The sequence below is a fragment of the Vanessa tameamea genome, chromosome 12, assembly GCF_037043105.1.
Source record: "Vanessa tameamea isolate UH-Manoa-2023 chromosome 12, ilVanTame1 primary haplotype, whole genome shotgun sequence".
Classification (NCBI taxonomy): domain Eukaryota; kingdom Metazoa; phylum Arthropoda; class Insecta; order Lepidoptera; family Nymphalidae; genus Vanessa; species Vanessa tameamea.
This window is the reverse complement of record NC_087320.1, coordinates 4,117,480-4,136,875: the sequence shown is the minus strand read 5'-3', so window position 1 is coordinate 4,136,875 and position 19,396 is coordinate 4,117,480. Positions and strand designations below refer to the sequence as shown.

The 19,396-nt window shown below is 30.4% G+C and overlaps 1 protein-coding gene across 2 annotated transcripts in view; it reads left to right on the top strand.

Annotated features, from left to right (window-relative positions):
* Positions 1 to 19,396, top strand: part of LOC113392927 (homeotic protein antennapedia-like) — a 164,688-nt gene that overhangs the window by 53,111 nt on the left and 92,181 nt on the right. The window contains exon 2 of one of the 2 annotated variants that reach the window (XM_064216546.1): positions 13,192 to 13,239. The exons of the other annotated variant lie outside the window; for it this stretch is intronic. The gene's annotated coding sequence lies outside the window, so the exon portion shown is untranslated. The remainder of the gene's footprint in view (positions 1 to 13,191; positions 13,240 to 19,396) is intronic. 2 annotated transcript variants of the gene reach the window in all.

The window sequence follows — 19,396 nt, the reverse complement described above, 5'->3', positions numbered from 1 at the left end:
GGGATAAATAATTAATATATTAGACTGAATAGTGAGTACTCGCATGCTGGGTGGGCCGTAATTGCGCTAATTACGTCAATACGTCAGTCATTGCGATGAATTATTAATGCTTTCCTATTTATGTTGTGATAAACTGCCGCGGTATCAACTGGGGCATTTTTAACACGTTTGTTAGTACTTATGTAATATTTATTAGCCTGTAATAAAAGTTCAATAAAAATTCCAATACTTTTTATACCAAATTAGTTCTTCTATCCGCCACTAGATGGCACTGTTCTAAACAGTGTAGTTTTCTAATCAGATAACAGAACGCATAATCTCGCTGCTATTTTTAATCTATATTTTATTACGTAGTTGCGATGGCTTATTGATACGTTAATATAAATGTAAGCAAACTGGTGCGTAATAGTAATAGAAGCGTTAATCATACTGTGGACAAGATTGAGATAGCGACCACTGCCCCGTGGTTCAATATAACGGCACTAGAGGGCGTGATTTATGACACTTTTGATGTCCGCTTAATTCGTTCACCGCCTCTTAATGACACGTTAAACTGTATTATTACGCGGTTATTTAGTTAAGGTTAATTTTATTGACACTCCAAAATCCATTACTTTTTATTTTGGATGAGCTTTTTAACGCCGTTTTTATAAACTATTTCCGGATAACGAATGCTTCACTTTTGTTTAAATGTTATTGAAAATGTTTTAGTTTTATCGTAACCGATTTCAAGTATAAATTGGGAGCAGTTCGGTCTATTATGGGTACGGTTTCTTAATAATAATACAAGCAGGGGTAGTGCACCCCTAAAAATTAAAAATGGCTGCCAGAGAAGCACTCTCGATTGGTGGCTATAACTCATGCCGCCGCCAGGGTTGTGCGTCATTTGTCTATGTCACCCCCCGCCCCCTTCGAGAATGCTCTGGCAAGAAAGGGGACAACTGATCTATTGTATACCTATAAACAAAATTCGGCCATTCATTGTGGTGTACCTTAGTATTATCTTAAGAAATATTTTAAATACAAAATGTATTCAAATAGCTTAAGTCTAGGCAAAAGATACGGATATAATATTATTTTACAATATATATAATTATAATATTTATGTATAAAATAATTAATACTTACTTAATAATTGATCAAAATAACATTGGTTAATTTTAAATATAAATAAAAACACAAATAATTTAGTTGATTATTTTCTATGCTTAAATTGTTACATAAGTGAATTATATAAGTATTTATATAAATAACTATTGATTCATGAGTATAAAATTGACTCGTACTCTATCTAAAATAAACCCTAAATTTAATTAGTTCGAAACCGCAGTTATCGTGTCTGTAAACAACTGTTTTTCTAAAATTTTACTAAATATTAAAATTGTATAATAAACATAACCTAAGTCCTGGTTTTAAGACAATTACTCTTTTCATTTTTAACTCGAAAAAAGAAAAACTTTTTGTCATTTTTATAACATGGCGATTCTAACTGTCGTTTGGATTGTAGAATTGTATAAAATAAAGAAAAAATGTAATTAGAATTAAAGAAGCGCATATTTGGTTTACGTAGGCAATTTGTTGGAATTTTTAAGTTTTTCATAAAACAAAATACAACAATTACTCCATCAAGTAGTTTCTTCGTTTAATAAAGTTTTCTATATAAAATATTTGATCCATGCACTTAGGTCTATGTTTTCAACTCATACATAGAATTGACAAGATAAATTATGAGCATATCTTGTGACTTATTGACATTCATTTGACATATTGTTGCCAACTAAATCTGTGTACATACATCGTCGCGATAAGATACGTACGAACTTATACATTTACGTCTAATGACTTTTTCCATGTCACCTAAAATAATCTTAATCTATGTTTATGAATACGCCACAACAATAACTCAGAGGGACTGGTTTAACCTCCGATTACGTTTCTATTAAAAACAATATTAGGCAACATTGTTCGTGAAAAGAATTTTTCGTACTGTTTCGCTGTTTGTCAAAGCAATAAGGTCCAAAGTAGATATGAGGTTTCCAGCTTAGAGAGCAAAGGAAACTTTGCGTTGGCTACTTCGCGTGACAGAACGCAGTATCGGAACGCACCGCACGCACTTTAACAAAATTATTTTAATAAACCAGGTTAGGTGGTTGTTTTGATTATGCCCCGAAAATCAGGAAGAAATGTGTAAAGTTATACGACGAGACCTTGTATATTTTTCAACGAAATTCCTTTGGCACTTGTAAGAAATGCTAATGTTATGTTAATGTTTTAAATTTATATATGTAAGAATTTCATGCTATTTTTATATGTTAATATTAGGTTGAGATGCGTTGAATTTAGAACCGAATAGTGAATTTTATTTCACAAGTCATTCGCAGTCGTAAAAAGTAGCAGGTAAGTCTGTTCGTATAATAAAGTTGACAAAATATTGAATAAACAAGTTTTTAATGGTACGAACTTAAAACTATGGCGTGGGAATCACTGTCACCGTATTTCGTGGAATGCTGCTGTTGGATGTTGTCTGTATATTATGGAATTTTATGTTTTCTACTTATCTTAATTTTATAAAGAAATCTTTAGAAATTATACCCAGAAATTATTATAAGTCATGCTTATTATATCCTTGATGTAATAAAGTTACTTGATATGGTCAGTGATAAGAGAGTTATATTTAACTTGTTCTACTATTTCATTATATTATTATATTAATAACTATATTATAATATAACTTCATAAATAAAATAAAGAACATTTCATGAGGTTTTATTGAAAAAAAAAAGATATTTATTTGTTACAGTCTCCAGCAACAAAAATTCAGCAGTTTATAAATTAGTTGCAACATTTGACCCAAACATATTTTCAGGTGATGTTTATGTCTTTGTCTATGAAAGCCATGTCTTTTTATAAAAGCTTATAAAAAGACAATGTCCTGATTGACTGACTGTTGACGCACACGTTAAGCTATACAGAGGCTTTGGATTCTACGAAAACCTTCATGCGTAGGACAGATGCGTTCTAAGAATAAAACATGAAAATTTTATTTAAAGGAGTCAAAGAGCACTCTTTAAGCACATTTTACTCAATCACTATTTGATTCAATTCTCTTTTGAGCACAACAAGACAAATTTATATCGTCGTATAAAAAGTACATATAAATTTTGGATACTAAGTTTCGTGTCGGTTCTTCTCGGTAGCATCTACTTTCCAAACCATTGGCTGCAGTGTGAATTTGCAAGGAATCACTTCGTAACTCACTCTGGAAATATTGACAACCGATTTACGGTGACACGCCATTTTGATACGTGTTTCCTTTAAATTTTCGAATCGCTTAAGCATTCGCTCGATTCTGCTTAAGCATTAAATTAATTGTAAAAGTACATTACAAGAGTAAGTGAGTTTATAAGACCTTACTTGAATAAAGTATACATACTTTTATTTTTGATTTCGCCTGACCTGCCGTAGTTTTCACTAGTATATTACTTTTTAATTACCTTAGTCGAGACCGTGACTTGTAGTTCTAGTTGCTTATAAATACTTTTAAAAAGCAAAAGAGATAGTATTCACCAGTCCAATAAATCAATGTTTATCAACAATAATACCAATTAATAACAAATTCGCCTAAACACTATATTACGTAATACGGATTTTAGTCAAATGATCGCAAACTCAAATCAGATCACAAATTTTTCATGCGTTGGTTAATTGATCTAGTACCAAGTACCTACTACCCAGAAGTAAGGCCATTGTCCAGAAGTGGGATTTTAACGGTAATATTTACTCAACTATGTCTGTTAAAATCGAACCAAAATTATTCATAATATATATTTTTTAAGTACTAAGTAATTATATCTATTTTATTTGAATGTTTAATCTATACATAACATTATAAGGATCAAATCGCGAACGCCGTCTAGTTCCGTATAAAATACTTTCGCAATCTTTTCAAAAGCAAAGGATACTTAAAACGTGCCTTCGTATAAAAGCGCATCGCCTTTATTTCTATTAAGTCCAACAAGAGTTGACCAAAAATAAATCACTGACGACAACTCTATCTTTGAAACAACAAAGCATTCGCATTCGCAACGATTATTATCTCTAAAACAAACTTAATGCATTTACGGCTAGTAGCGACACGGTCTAGAGACATTTTACTAACCTACCAATTAAACAATGCGCTTATTCTGATATTTATAACCGGGATATAGAGTTTAATTTCATTCGTCCCATCTATGTTATTGCATATGAGTATAAACCAAATTGTATTTGCTGTTGGCTTGAACCTTAAGATGATAAATATAAGTTCCATATTTGTTTGTTTCGTATAAATAATATGTGGGTTAATAAATAGTAAGAGCCAGTCGTGATCAAGGATCGTGATTGCAACACCGCACTGCGTGCCCTTTGGACACGGGTTCCGTAGCCGTGAAAAATCACTTGAACATATGCAAGCTGGCTGCCTCCCTCCGCGACGTTCTAATCTATTGCACCGACAGCAAAAACTTTCATCTCACCGTGCAAGAAATATTAATTATAATTAACATTAAATGCTAGTTAGTTAATTAACATGTAAATCTAAAAAAACCTATACCCAACGTAAATTTTTCGCAGTATATGCATATTTTTTGTATATATTTTGCGTTACTAGGTGGTTTTCGAAGAGGTAAATATATTTTTTGAACACATTATTTTAACAGTATTACTTTAAGAGGTAAAGCCAGCAAAATTTCGTGATCATTGTCTAAAGACATTTTATATACATCAATACTCGTTAAAACAAATAAATCTTAGGAAGCTCACTTTGAAATCCTCCAACAATAGAATTTAACAACCCACAGTAGTAAATTATTCATCAAATCAACAAATATAAAAGATACAATAAAGTATCGATATATTTATTAATGGTAATAAAATAATTGAATATAGTCTAAAAGCGCTTAAACTGGAACGAAAGAGTCAACTTAACAGCTCAATTTCGTTCAAGCGTAGTTCGATATGTTTTGATGGTATCGATAATGTCAAATGCTTATTTATTTAACATTCGAACACCGAAGTGCGACCAGTAAGGCGCACAAGGGATCATAAAACATTATAGCTCTATTCTATTCGATACGTGATAACTCCTGGAGCATTTGTTCGGTGAATTTTAATGTAGGGCTCACTGGTGCCAGCCTGACACCGATTAACTTCCGGGAAGTATATGACGATTACAGATTTTTTATTTATATTTAAGACTTTGCGATTCCTTTCAAATCATTCATTCGTTCTATCTGTTTATAAAAATCTATAATTCGTTGTAATCAATTTTTGAAATTACCAATATTTTTTTACTTACCTGCATTGTCATAATATTTTTTTATTTAAATTGATAAATATTTATTTTAGCGGTTATAATTATCTTAAAACACAGAAATAGGAAAGTATTTTTCATTTCAATTAATTTATTTATCAGTTTTCAATGTTTTTGTTTTTTTTAAATATCGTAAGTGCTGAACAAATATTAATTTAATACAACAAATACGTACATATATGTATATCAGAAATTTCTGAAATAAATACAAATAAAAACGATAGCAAGTGAATTGAATGAATAATTTACATGCGTTTTTAAACTTCTAAGGGATCGATTTGTCAATTTAATAAATTCAATTGTCAACAACATTTATATAAGGAGTTGCTAGTGCGAATGTGGTCGGTAACTTTTTGCTACATCACTATTTATAGAATATTTTATGAGTTGTCAACAAATTATCAGCGGCATACATAATTAATAATACATGAAAATAAAGCATCTTCAGGTGTTAAGAAATATTTGAAAAAACATTTATTTAAAATGATAGTGCTTTAAAATACTACAGTATTTCTCTTATATCTACTAAAAGAAGAATACGAAATCCCTATTACTATTATACAGGGTTATTGGTAATTCGACGTATTCCCGTTAGGAGGTGATAGGGGTGACTATTTGCGATAATTTTAACCCCCATATTAACGTGCACAGGATTAAAATGATAATACAGGATTCAAATGATAATACAAAATGTCTTAATTGTAACTTAGCTACTGAACTGTTTATGAATCCAAATTTAATTTTAAATTTGTATTAAGTAAGTAAGTTAAGTAAATAAGTAAGTATTTTTACATTAGTTATTATTTTAAATCAATTTTGTGGGAATTTTAAAGAGAGACCTTTAGTACGAATTCGGTCATGTTCGAATACGAATTGCCGCCAGCGTACTTTCTGATCATTTTATTTCGGTTGCTTTGAAATAAATTCCTAGTTTTTATACATTTTCGGAAAGCAAATTAAACGATTATTTTTTTTAAATAATCTGCAGAACAAGTTTCATAATGATTTTTTTTGTTTTGCAGGCATATTTGAGGGCAAAAAAAAAATTGAAATAATATCGTTTTCCGTCTCGCATTTTTAAATTGGACCGATAATTATTGTTTAAATATTGAAAAATATCCAGTGTTTAATCGTTTTTATAAATCAGAAGAAAAAAGTAGATTTTAATCGAAACCTTTTTTTTTAATAAATTTTTGAAGTTGCAATTTTAACTTATTTTGAAAAAATCTAAAAAACGTGATAACTCAAAAACGGTTCACTTTTGCATCATGCATATGGGGGTTAAAATTATCCCAAATAGTCACCCCTATCACCTCCTAACGGGAATACGTCGAATTACCAATAATCCTATATATGCGAAAGTTGATATTGATTAAAGATATTCTTCACGCTGAAACCGTTGAACCGATTTAAATGAAATTTGGTATACAGACAGTTTGAGTTCCGGGGAACAACATAGGTTATTTTTTAATTACTTAAATCATCATTTAAGGGTGTGAACAGGGTGTGACAGTTTGTTTGGAGAATCAATCATTTCTTAAGTAAAGAATATAACATTTATTATAATTTAACTTTTTATTGACTAAAATAAAGTTATAAGTTTGTGCGTTCTTGACTGATCAAATAAAAAAGAAGAGGATTTAACTTATTTAAGGACCTTTATATATGCTGTATGGGTGGCAAGGCGCGGGTTCAGCTAGTGTATATAATAAATGTTTTTATAATAGAACAAGCATTTATACGCCTATTAAATTTATTAGATATAAGACTTGAATTATAAATATAAGTACTTTAAAACTAATAAAAATGTTCGAACTCTCCATTAAGTCGATATATGTTTGTTATAAAATTGCGTGTTTGAAATAATAATTATATTTCGTTAAGTACGTGACACCTCATTGTTGGATTTTATTAACGGTTATTTATTATTGAATATTAATATCTCTAATAGACCCGAACTAAATAGATTATTTATGCACAATCACGCCTTCATAATTCTCATCATAAAATAAAATAAATTCAACAAAGTAATTCACGAAATGTAAAACGTGATAGTCGTGTTTTAGTTTATTTTCAAAATAACAATTGAATTTGGAATAATTGTATAAGTTAATATACCTATATTTTTTAAATTTATGTCAACTTTAATAAGTTACTTTCTATATATTTTTTAATCTATATTAATTTGTTAATTCAATTCGTAATTACTTTTTTGTTTAATCTGTACTAATATGATAATAAACTATATATCATATAGTCTTGGGCAGTAACTGACTCCCGAAATACAGCTAATGTTAATACAATAAATAATAATTATGTTTGATCTTATCCGAAATATCACAAGCCCATAAATAATATTAGGTCATTTAATTTAATAAAACTGTAAAATAAATTAATCGGTGTAAACTGTATTTTATTCCATAAATAGTTTTTTATTTTAATTAAATAATTTGCTTCTTATCTACAACATGAATAGTCTGATACTAAATGTTTTATTACTAGCAAACATAAAATAATTATTAATTAAATACTATAAAAATACACTTTTTAATTTTAGATTACACTCATATAAATACGGACGATCTGATATCATTAACATTTATATATAATTTGCTCTCTATTATTTTTACAAACATTATATTATCTTAACTTAAATGTAATCAACAATATCAGAATTTAAACCACACAAGGTTTTTAAACTATTCCTAATAATGATCTTACTAATTTTTAAAATTAAAAGTAAGTATATGTAATTAAACAGTGTTATTTTGCAAATATACGACGATAATATTTTATACACGCTAAACATTTCTAAATGAATTCAATATTTTATTTTACTTATTTTTATTTTATTTTCGGGAAAACATACAGCATAGTAAACTACACAAACATTTGATACCAATAATGTCTTACATAAGCCAACAAAGTTTCCATTGTTACATTAAAACATTATAATCCATATAATCCTTTAATATACAACAATAGATTATCATACAAATACATACCTATTGGTTTAGGACAACACGTTACATCAGGTGAAGTTAGCGGATAATATATATTGAGACTAATTTAATTACCAATTGGAACAAATAAAAATATACATATATATGTTTAGTGAAACTTGGTTACTTTTTGAACAATTTTTTTATCAGATTAAACTTGCGTCTAGTCAACATTCAAAGTATCAAAAGTATTGTGTTGATGTACAATAAAGAATACTAACATTTTGTAATTAAATATTATTATGAATTAAACATTATTTGATTATCCTAGTATCCGTAGAATTGGGATATACATATTTAATCATTCGTTAGCATACCAATCTGCATGCGTAACGCCGAATGATGGCCAACTGAAATTAATAATTTCAGTTCTGAGTAATTAACGTTGAAAACAGATTTTGGTGACGACGTTAAAGCAGAAATATATATATTCTTTATATACTAAAGAAAACAAACTTATAGTCTTCTCTTGATGCGAAGTGATGTATTTATTCATTTTGTCATCGCTATGGTCTTCTGTCATTGAGAATCGATTTCAAAATAAGCTAAAAAAAACTTAATTTTAGTTTCGTGATTTAATTTAAAAATTACATTTGAATGATTTATAAATCAGTTTGTCATTTTCATATGTAACTTATCTTTATCCCTACTAATATTATAAATGCGAAAGTAACTCTGTCTGTTAATTCTTTTTGATTAAACCGCTGAATCGATTTAGATGAAATCTGGGATGGAGATAGTTTGAGTCCCAGGGAAGGAGATAGTAAAGCAGAGGTAGAGAGAGCTAGTTATACACAATTATAATTTGAGAGTCGTTTTAAATATATTATAATGAAGTCCTCCTTTAGAAATCGTGTTATCACTCTGCTGTTTAACAACAAATATTTTTATATATTTGTGTTAGATTTATTGTTGCAACGTAATTTTCTTTAGGATTTTAACACTAGACAACCCGCTGGTCTAATGTAATCGCTGGACAGATTAAAAATATCATGAAACGTATCAATTATCCCTTCATAATTTTGTTTCGTTAGAGTCAAATTAAAATAAATTTTTATTGCTATATAATTTTTTTTTATCTGCATATTAATATGTGAAGCTATGTAAAGCATATTGAACGCACGGACGAGTATGAGAATTGGCATAGTTGAAGATTACATAGAGATGGAGCACAGAAAGCTAAAATTTATACATAATATGTTTTACTTCAACTACTTTAATAAAACAAATCATTTGTATTTTACGTTTATATCGCCAATGATATTTTCATTTCTATGACTTCTTAAATTACGGTTGAATTTCGACCAATCGATGGTTAGACGTCGTAGAATTCCGTGAGATATTTAAATACGTATATATTATTTAGATATTTTTCGACCGAAAGATTTTTCTTAAGCGTTATCTATTTGTAGAATAGGTAGAAAATACGTAGTTAGCACTCAAAGTCGATGTATATAATCGCACAAAAAATGTTTGCTATAATCATATTATGGAACTATGTGAATGTTAATAACGCCATTAAATTATAATAATGATAGTTTTATGACCGGGCTATGTCTGTTTCATCTGCGTCGGTTAATACTTAATAAAGTAACTAAGTATGACATATTTTTTGCGATTATTAGTCATTATTAATGTGTTATGAGACCTTTACGACTAATTTAAACACTGTAACACTTTTTAATAGAATTCATTTGGGACGTTGAAGGATTACGTAAACAACATATCACCCACTTCGATATAGAAATGTGTCTTTATAATCACTTCAATTGTTGATGATAATCGTGTCCATACACAATTGATATAGACAAAAGTACCTTCAAATTTAGCAGGGTTATTTTCAAAACTGTGAAATTATAATTTCATGAGTACTTCACAATTACAAGGAACTTTTTTAATTTTTTTAAATCTACGATGACGTACAATCGATATTTATTCTAAAAATATGAAAAACTATTATGTATTAACATAAATGGCTTAAGTCGATGCATTTGTATGGACTAATTTTGTTTTATTTTATATTTGGTATATCCATTCATGCTTTGAATTAATCCACAATACTCGTATATAAATTTATATCTACCGGAAATTAGAACACTTTAACGAAGTGGAGTATATGTGTGAATTATTCCTTCCCAAGTCAGTATAATATAAAATATAAACAGTTGGAGAAGGCTCCATTAATCACGTTCTCTGGATAATAAAATTATAATCAACCTTTATATCTCGTTACTGCGGTAACTAACTGACGAAGATACGGTTCATTTATTTTTACGTATTGGTAATTATGTAACACATCATAAAACAAAAACAAAGGAATCTGAAAAAAAACCTTAAGGGTGGTTGCGTGAAAAAAATCTAACGATGCATGAAGTTATTGAAGTTTTTATAATAAACAACTGAATGTGTTTCTGTTGTAAAGTAAGATTAATCATGAATAAATAAACACTTTCCCTTTAATGTTGCCGTCTTAATAAAAATGCTTAAAAAATCGCTGTTTAAACATAAAAAATCAAGACTATGAGGATCATTTAAATAGCGCAGTTAGACATAACTTAATACGTAGTTATTAGATAGTTATACGGAGGTAGGTACTTCGAGTTGCTGAATTATGTGTGTGATCATTATCTATATATATCTTTTAACCATAAGTCATCTAAATCACGTATATTATACAATCTATAAATATCGTCCATAATTACGAAACACTTTTGTAACATTGCCATAGCGCACACGAAATAACTCATATTTCATTGGGATTATTTCAAAATCCCCGGTCACACCTCCGAATTATTCGTGATCGACACGCGCGAACCTTCCCTCAATTATTTGTCAGACACATTGATATGCGAAATGACGCCGAGTTTCGCACGTTGCATACATACGATTAAAAAATCGTCGCTGTAGGTGACCGGAGTGTAGTCAGCTTTAATTTAATAGATATAGCGTCACATACCGACTCCTAATTGTCTAATTTGTAGCGAAAACAAGGCATGGTTTGACGGGCGAATATATTACTATGGTATGCAGAAGGACTTTCTTTTGGAGCGGGAAATAAACAAGACCCGTAGAGCATAATAAGCAGGATTACGATTTTAGGCCTTGTTTTAAGGTGACCTCTTAGCAATGCTTTAGATACTTAGACCACGTAGTCAATCTAGTCGAGAACACAGAAAGAGTTAGTTATTTATAAAATACACTTTAAATATCGAACGAATCATCGCATTTGTATCATCAAAGAAACAATAATTAAGCAATAAAAAACTATATCACATGCCTTTGTATATACCAAATACGAATATTAATGACTAACTAAATAATTCATAGCGTTAACTATATTTTTCAATAGTAGATATGCCTCCACTCTAATATAACGGTAGCTGTTATTTAAACAACACTAAATCACCACATCACGAAGCTCCGACTATTTTAAGGTATGATAACAAAACACCTTTTAACTTTCCAGTCACAGCGCCGATCCGTTAAACATATATCGCTTCAAGACCTAGGTAGTATAGCGTTTTAGGGCGAAAAGCAATCAAAATTTCCTATTGTTTCACCGCCTGGTGCGTCCGAGCATTTATATTCTCTGTATGTTTGATAGCACCAGGTATAAGCCGTCATATCACACGGGTGGCCCGAGACTTGATACCTAACGCCGTAAAACTAGTACTGACTATGAATACGAAACTTATATGAATCTCCTAAGCCTACTAATAAGTGATTCATGCTCATTAGTCCTGTTGAATCAATTGTTTGTGTCAGCTTTTTGACTTGTTTATTTACAACTGATCCCATAAGCCGATTCGTAATCGTAAAAAATACCACGTAAGAAATTGTAATGATAAAAATGCGATCTAAATCTAATAAGGCTAATTGCGAGCGGTGAAATTGAATATTAATGAAATTAAATAAAACGAATAAAATATTTTATGAAAAATCAGATAAAAATGTTCTGTGTAATGAATTAAAAAATATATATCTGTTGAAAAAGAAACTCAAGTCGTAAACAATGTAAATTAAGTGTCATCTGATAAAACATATTACGATTACAATTTAAACTGGACATCGACCATTTCCGGTCCGATATCAATAAAAACCACCTTTCCTTAAAGAAACCAACTGAATAATACAAAAATATTCCTCCATTATTACACCACTTGAATATTAATAAACGTAAGTGCCTTAATTTTATAGTCGATGTTAACACAATCAAGATAACATCCGCCACAGGAGCCGATGGTACGTGGTCGTCGTATGTCGACTTTGATTTATGACTTTGGTAAAATTTGACACAGGACGTAAATGTTAAGTTTAAATTTTTATCTCAATTTACTGAGACTCCGCTCGTGGCAGTCGAATTTACGTCTTTCGATTTATTACGCTCTATAAACATCGCCAAACTAAAACAAGCATGTTCTCACAGCGGTAAAATAAAGACAAAAGACGACATCCATAAATCGCTGCTGAAAAGTAACCAAAGCATTATACAGTTGCATAACAGTACAGTAACAGTAAATAAAAAGAGGCAAAAGGAGCAAAACTGCACGAAACTGTGCGCTTTTAAATACGGACGACGTTGAGCGCGGGTAAGGCAAAGACATTTATGTTCACTAAACAAGTAGTAAAAGTCACTACTTGAGCGTTTTTATGGCACTCATAAATGTCAGATTGTGCGCCGGGGTTTAGCGGCCCGCACGCTCGGGACTACCCGAACGTTTGAGGCGCCCCTTAATTGATTCCACGCGTTTTTCAATTTGTTCGCCTTAATGATTTCGTTTACATATTTTTATGACAATCGTATACCGTTTGTTACACCTGCTTCTTTTCTTTTTTCAGGTGAGCGTTTTGGTGCTTTCATTTATAAAACGGTAATCCAGTTTTAAGGTGAGTTTTATTTAAATACATCTTTAGTATTTACCAAACAAAATGTTTTCCAACCGACCCTTGTTCCTTACTTACATTCAAAATTTCTATAATTATTCATCGCATGAAATGGTATAACAAGAACGTCGACTGTAAAAGGAAACGGTTCGCGTGGACAGACGTGAGAATAGCGTGAGTTTTCACCGCAGGCTCACTATGCAAATTATTGCATCATTAAACACCTTGCTCGAGCTTTTGCGTTAGATTGACACTGGTAATGTCACTTATCTCGCTAACTTAGGGCTAGTCCAACCTTCTATCAAAACGAACTAGATTTGCTTTCAGTATCTCATTATAAAGAATTTATTACATATTTTTTTTTATTTTGAGACCCACCATTTAACTTGCCACTTTTAAAATCGTATATTTGAAGACACTAGCGCCTGAGACAGTCCCACCCATTTAATAAGTACGTATGTACGTACCTAATTTTAATGTTATTTATAAGTCATGATATATGTATGTATATTACTGGTAATGGTTCTAATAATAAAAAAATACTAACAATAATAGAACGTTTGGTCTATAAGACGTTTAGAAATTCAAGTCAGGTTTTTCAAGCTTGAGGAACTTCGTAAACATTTAAGAGCGATACAAGAAACAACAAGTCACAAACTGAAAGTCCGTTTGCGACGATTGTTTTATCCTAAACGGGATATAGCTTGGCTTATCTCTTTACTTTATTCCCTCAAACACAACCTATAATAAAATGGTCTTGGACTTGTATCGAATCACGACAACATATTTATTATAAGGCATATCCACAAAAAAACATAAGTAATCGCTTTGTGAGTAAACAAAAAGTTATAAATCTATATGAATATGTCATATATATGTAGGTATGTACGACATTTACAGGGAGACGTATTAAAACTTCTTCGTTACAATTTTTTTACATGAATATTACAATTATTCGAATTATGTAGTAACATTGATTTAAGCAGATTTTTTTAGGAAACGCCGAAGTTAGTCATGTCATGATATTACAAACACACAATCTTTAATTCATCAGCTTAATAAAACTTGGCAAGTCATAAAAATACTACACAAGTTTATTTGTGTTATGCTATAAAATAAACATTGTATCAAATGAAATGCACTCTTTTTATTTACGTCTAACTAGTTGTCTATTACCAAGGTTAGATTTACCGCTCGTGGATTTGTTCCATCGGATGCATTTGATTGGCATTTGTTCAATTATAGTAAAAGGTGTTCGCTGTCTTGTCTTGTTTGTTAGAAGTTGATAGGGCGAACTTGATATTCGTAATGCGTGACACTCGTAACGGTTTAGCTATAGGCTTCTAATGCGCTCCATGTATTTATTTATATTAGCATTGGATTTTTAATTTTGTCAAAATTAATAACTGATCATCGTAAACACTCGTGGACTTGTGAACACATTTTTGAAACAGTTCGAATAGTCTTCAATAAAAATATGTTGATCTTGATTTTTTTAATAAATTGCTAATAGAATATATAATTAAAATTAGCACAGTTGATTACAAAGAAAAATATAATTGTTTTTTTTTTGAGAATTTCTTGTGAAAAATTTCAATTTATTCGAACAGGTTAAATACTTATATCCTAATGTTTGATTGACTGGAAATTTAGTTATACCACCATTTACTGTTCAAATCACCCTTATCCCTCTCGAGGTATTTTATATTAAGTTCTGATCAAAACTGCTTACCTTCCATCCAAGGTTTTAAACCAAAATGTTTGTCAATAACGAATACTCATCATGAGCAATATGCACCGAGCAAGTAGCTACTTACTGATCAATCCTCTGATCTGATTAGCAACGTTTATTTGATAATCTAATGTCCATATATTCCACATAAGTATTCTTTACCCAGTATGCTTTTTTTCTATACTTGTAAATCTATTATTAGTGTTAGTGAAACAGTATAATCAGGCACAAGGTTTATGTTTGAACAATGAAAAGACAACAAGACATGTCTGTATTTTAGCTCAAATAAAAATAAAATCATTGTGCTTTAGTTATTATAATTGTTTCTTATTTATCTTCGCATCGGCAACTGAAATTAATATAATAAAATAAATCAATTGAAAACAAAAGTGTTTTCACTTAAACATTATAGTATAGTTCTTTGTGTGTTTATGTTGTATATATTAGGAGACGTGATAAACATTCGATATGCCAGTCACTTCGTACTAACGTTATTCGTTTTGATAAAATCGCAATGTTGAGACAATGACAATAAAATCACGATAAAGTTGCGGTGTTCTCTGAATATAAGTGATATAACTTCTATAACTTTGTTTCCCGAACGTATTTCTCTACTCGCAATGAACGTAGAAGAAAATACTTATGAAAATACTTACGACTATCAACTATAACGACATTATAATTTTTTTCTTTTATTATACTGATATAACTTCTACTGAATTAAATGAAATGTAAATTTTAAATTTCGATAAACTTTCAAAAGAATAAGAATCTTGTGTTCGGTAAATAATTATATTGTAAATATGTTAAAATTGTATGTACTTAAGTCTTATGAAGTTTGGATAGGTTTCGTTGTCTGTCACGATCATGTGATCCGTTACCTGTTCTATTGGTTCTTAATTATTTATTTGTTATCACAGATCATATAATTTAACATATAATCGTACACATTTAAATGTAAATGTAACATTAAATTGTATGAATTGAAATTTGACACCTTCCTATGTTTCTGCTCAAAAAGATAGGAGGTAGAATTGGATATTCATCACCATCCTCCTGCCCTTATCCCAAAAAATTATAAATCTATATGAATATGTCATATATATGTAGGTATGTACGACATTTACAAGGAGACATATTAAAACTTCTTCGTTACAACTATTTTACATGAATATTACAATTATTGGATATTATTTCATAAAAAAAGAACAAAATATTAATAAAAAAAATACTCATATCATAGTTTCAATATATTCGGTCAAAACACACTACGAATTTATAAATTCAAATTTTTCACCGAATTTTACTCGAGTCAATGTACAAGATGCTGTTGTCAAATACAAAATGAAATTTACGCTACGAGAAGAAACTCCGATACAGTTTTACTAAATCAGGCGAGTGCCAAGCACTTTCTACTCCTTGCAATTCTATTTGTTATCTTACTACGTGCGATTATTACATGAATACTAGATTATATCTAGATTCAATACGAGACGATTTCCAATAAATATACTAGGAATGCGTATTTACGGAAATAGAATATTTTATCTACATAATTACCACTAGAATAGAATAATATCGAAGCTATTTTATGTATTAAATACTGCACACACAAAATTTACATCGAAATCGTCTTATTCATTATCACTATCGATATTAATATATATATATTTATATATGACATATGTAAAAGGTTATTGATAAAATGAAAGGTTGTCGAAAGAGTAACAGGACAATTATTGATGAAACATTATTCTAATTACTAAAGCTATTGAATCAATTATCACATCGTTAAAAACACTTCACATTTATCAAGGTATTAATTTAAAGCTAGTGTTATATTAATGTTAATGAATAAGGCATTTTTGTCTATATTAAATTTAAGATATTAAAAATGTTTTACCACCAGTTCGTTTTCATATAAATATAATTTACAAAAATATATAAATTTAACGGATATATTCTTTTTCAGTAATATAGTTTATGAAATAACGCAAAATATAAGTTCAATGCTGTTTCTTGTCTGCAGTGACCAATTCATAAAATAAAGAAAATAAATATATTTGAATACAGAATGTTTTCGATTTTTAAAGATGCATGAAGTGTGACAATTAGTCAAAGTTCAAAATTATTTTACTAACAGTTAAAATAGTTTAAACAATTTTGAATACTAAGTAACTAGATATTTCAAATTAACTTGCAGTATTTGTAGCATAAGTTTTATAGCGAAGAGAAGTGAGCGTTAAATGTCGTTTTACGACCTTTGGTTTGCGAATGTTAAGTGGAACCATGGGAATAGACTTCAACAGTGGTTACAGATGACCTGTGGATGAAGTCATGATAGATAAATACTTAAATTATAAAAGTTTTATTTACAAATGTAATAATTCTTGTAAACTGTATTTTATTTAATTAAAAATGTAATAAAAATCCTTGGAATGCAATATATAATTACAAAGACGATGAAATATAATAAAATAAATAAAACAAAGTCGCAGTAGTTCTGTAGTATAATATTGCCATTGAAAATGTTTTCGCTTGCAACATTTTCGATTATCTTATCTAAAGGCTGTCGTGTTGAAGGCTTGAGATAATTCCAGAATCGCTTGCTTCGTGCGTGGTTCCTTTAACAGAATTACGTGAAGAATTAAAGGAACAATATTGAAAATAGCTAATCACCGGCGCATAGGCGCGTCGGGGAACCAATCGTAATGGCGCGAGAGTGCATGTCCGCGATCGTAGCTACGATAGCATTGTGCGGCCTGCGCAAGCGCCGATCGCGTCGCCGATTGGGGAACCCTGTCGCTTACGTGTCGCCTCTCGCCCCTATCTCACCCCACATCGCACGCAAATTATAATCGATACCATTATTGTAATATCCGAGTAACATTTGCACCTCTATTGTTTCTCATCTTAACCTCTTTGTCTTAGAGGAAGGCCTTTCTTGCTATTTTAATTGTTCGTGTCAACGGTACAAATATTATTTTTTATCATCCTCAGCATTATAATAAGGTCGATGATGACGTGTGGACTTATTAATTGATCGTCCACGGGTCATTAGTGTTCGCTTCTGACAAACCGTTCATTCGTATCAGCGACGATGTCCAATTTAAGAAGCCGTCGCGTCTACACGTACTTGACAGGTGAGTTGTCGTAAAAAAGACGTATTTTCTTACGATGTTTATATCATTCCCAAGTAACCTTTGGAAGGCATCGCTTTTGGCGCGTTCGTACATCGGGTTAAATTCACATGGCCAAGAATTATGATTTAATAGCAACGAGCTGCCAGCTCTTATAGTCATTACGCTTAAAATATTGTAATTGGATAATTTGTCTGATTTTTATCTTTTCAATTACGCCTGTGACTCGTTTTATTTTATTAAAATATTTATCGAGTGTAATGTTACATTACATATTAACTCGAATGTTTTTATTGGCGCCTAATGAACACTTATGTAATTTGAATATAAATTATTATTTTCACTCACTTGCGTGTATATAAATACACACACGTATTTGTAATATGCGTATATGTATATAGATACCAATATTTCATTACACGAAACATTATAATCGATTTCTTTCTCAGCACAATCAGAACGAGATATGGGCGTGTGCAGCCGCCACTGTCCTCATAAATCTCGCCACTTGCAAATTTATTGTTCCAACTCATAAATACTGTGTAGCTGTAAAGTCTTCATTCGTATACTCAATAAGATTGTCTCAATCAGAGCTCGCCATATAAGTACAATGCGAGCGAAATATAATCGTTAAATTAATGAGCAAAGTTCCAGAACGTAAGATCTTTGAAAATAAATACCTCCGTTTTTTTTTTAAAACGTATCACTTAATTTTTTTTTATGTTAACATTTTCGAAATGTATTAACGTTAATTAACTATAGAAATAATTAAACAAGTTGTTAATGAAGTTATTAAGAAGATAATTAATTATATTAGTATTGTCGTTAATAGATCTGATCGCCTTTCCAGGTTGACTAATTATGACTAGTCTAGACTATAAAATTTCCAAACAAATGAAGAAACAGGTGAAAGTTCGTATAAACAAGGTCAGTGTGCTAAGGCATCACGCGAGACACAACAGCTGTTACGTAAAAGAGCGTTAACGGCTCCGAGCTATAAATTGACACGATATAAGGTCAGGGTCCCCATATAAACGTTCAGTGCTCGATGCACTACACCGCAAAGTGGTCATTCGTTTCAAATAAATTACCATGTAATGGCACGTTAATTTGCATACTCTGTCCAACGTTACCGCAATCTCAACACTGCAAAAACAACTCTATATTCTCCTCCTTAAAATATGTTTCTCATGAAGTATTCGATTTCATTCAAAAGCTCTGACTGTGGCGCTGCTGTAGCGGACAATCTGTGAACTACATGCTTTTTTGGAAGTTCATGCACCATCCC